The sequence below is a fragment of the Schistocerca piceifrons genome, unplaced genomic scaffold, assembly GCF_021461385.2.
Source record: "Schistocerca piceifrons isolate TAMUIC-IGC-003096 unplaced genomic scaffold, iqSchPice1.1 HiC_scaffold_954, whole genome shotgun sequence".
Classification (NCBI taxonomy): domain Eukaryota; kingdom Metazoa; phylum Arthropoda; class Insecta; order Orthoptera; family Acrididae; genus Schistocerca; species Schistocerca piceifrons.
Window position 1 is genome coordinate 1,042,501 of NW_025729228.1, and position 2,500 is coordinate 1,045,000.

General features: G+C 61.1%; 1 pseudogene; it reads left to right on the forward strand.

Moving 5' to 3' along the window:
- Positions 1 to 2,500, forward strand: part of LOC124773742 — a 7,867-nt pseudogene that overhangs the window by 1,303 nt on the left and 4,064 nt on the right.

Here is a 2,500-nt window from a genome sequence, read left to right on the forward strand (position 1 = left end):
TGCTCGTACGAGTCTCATCCGGTAAAGCGAATGATTAGAGGCCTTGGGGCCGAAACGACCTCAACCTATTCTCAAACTTTAAATGGGTGAGATCTCCGGCTTGCTTGATATGCTGAAGCCGCGAGCAAACGACTCGGATCGGAGTGCCAAGTGGGCCACTTTTGGTAAGCAGAACTGGCGCTGTGGGATGAACCAAACGCCGAGTTAAGGCGCCCGAATCGACGCTCATGGGAAACCATGAAAGGCGTTGGTTGCTTAAGACAGCAGGACGGTGGCCATGGAAGTCGGAATCCGCTAAGGAGTGTGTAACAACTCACCTGCCGAAGCAACTAGCCCTGAAAATGGATGGCGCTGAAGCGTCGTGCCTATACTCGGCCGTCAGTCTGGCAGTCATGGCCGGTCCTTGCGGCCGGCCGCGAAGCCCTGACGAGTAGGAGGGTCGCGGCGGTGGGCGCAGAAGGGTCTGGGCGTGAGCCTGCCTGGAGCCGCCGTCGGTGCAGATCTTGGTGGTAGTAGCAAATACTCCAGCGAGGCCCTGGAGGGCTGACGCGGAGAAGGGTTTCGTGTGAACAGCCGTTGCACACGAGTCAGTCGATCCTAAGCCCTAGGAGAAATCCGATGTTGATGGGGGCCGTCATAGCATGATGCGCTTTGTGCTGGCCCCCGTTGGGCGAAAGGGAATCCGGTTCCTATTCCGGAACCCGGCAGCGGAACCGATACAAGTCGGGCCCCTCTTTTAGAGATGCTCGTCGGGGTAACCCAAAAGGACCCGGAGACGCCGTCGGGAGATCGGGGAAGAGTTTTCTTTTCTGCATGAGCGTTCGAGTTCCCTGGAATCCTCTAGCAGGGAGATAGGGTTTGGAACGCGAAGAGCACCGCAGTTGCGGCGGTGTCCCGATCTTCCCCTCGGACCTTGAAAATCCGGGAGAGGGCCACGTGGAGGTGTCGCGCCGGTTCGTACCCATATCCGCAGCAGGTCTCCAAGGTGAAGAGCCTCTAGTCGATAGAATAATGTAGGTAAGGGAAGTCGGCAAATTGGATCCGTAACTTCGGGATAAGGATTGGCTCTGAGGATCGGGGCGTGTCGGGCTTGGTCGGGAAGTGGGTCAGCGCTAACGTGCCGGGCCTGGGCGAGGTGAGTGCCGTAGGGGTGCCGGTAAGTGCGGGCGTTTAGCGCGGGCGTGGTCTGCTCTCGCCGTTGGTCGGCCTCGTGCTGGTCGGCGGTGCAGGATGCGCGCGCCTGCGCGGCGTTCGCGCCCCGGTGCTTCAACCTGCGTGCAGGATCCGAGCTCGGTCCCGTGCCTTGGCCTCCCACGGATCTTCCTTGCTGCGAGGCCGCGTCCGCCTTAGCGTGCTCCTCCGGGGGCGCGCGGGTGCGCGGATTCTCTTCGGCCGCCATTCAACGATCAACTCAGAACTGGCACGGACTGGGGGAATCCGACTGTCTAATTAAAACAAAGCATTGCGATGGCCCTAGCGGGTGTTGACGCAATGTGATTTCTGCCCAGTGCTCTGAATGTCAACGTGAAGAAATTCAAGCAAGCGCGGGTAAACGGCGGGAGTAACTATGACTCTCTTGGGTTATAGTTACAGGGAGAGTGATGCGCAATACATGGGCCTAGCCCTCTTAGCCTCTCCTCTCCTGCGGTCTTCTCCCCTTCTCGTGGGCCCGCTGATTTTCGCAGAGTGGAAGACCGCACCAGGGGCTTGGGGGGGTTACCAGCCCCCCCTCGCATTATCCCTTTATAGTTGGGGGCAGCCGACAAGAAACAAGAGATGGTGGCCCTTCCGCTGAAGGTGCCACCCCAGCTACCCCAGCACCTATCCGGCCAACCGGCCGTAACGAAAATGCGATAGTTTGTGTAGCTCCCTTTGCTTGCAGTGAGTGCCACCGCACTTTTACCACGAAGAACGGTCTCGGGGTCCATCGCCGCCGCCAACACCCTGCGGCCGCCAACGCTGAGATCGTGACGGAGAGGCATCGCGCGAGGTGGACGGAGGAAGAAGTCCTGTCGCTCGCCAAGGCAGAGGCCGAACTGTTCCTTGAGAGGGACGCCCGGTTCTTCTTTGTTAATCAAGAACTCATCAGGATGTTCCCCGACCGAACGCTCGAGGCAATCAAGTGCCGACGGCGGCAAGCTGCCCACAAGCAGCTTGTCCGCCAATTCATGGAGGCGCTTGAGATCGGTCGGGGGGAAGAGCCGGCGTCCCGCCGGGGAGCAGCGAGCTCGCTGCCTGACGCGGGCGAGGCCGCTGCGCCGCCCGTCGACGCAGCCGAGGACTTCGCGGCCGACACCACCGGGCCGCCGTCGGAGGGGCCGACTGACGCCGCCATCTGGGAGCATCTGGCGGGGCTGCCTGCTTCCGCCCAGCGTTTCTCTGCCCTGGATCGAGTCATTGGTCTGGGGCGGGGCACGCCGCCCGATGTCATCCTGGGCATGCTCCCGGATGCCCTTGCGTCGGTCGGGTCCAGGGGGGAGAGGTTGATCACCAGGACACA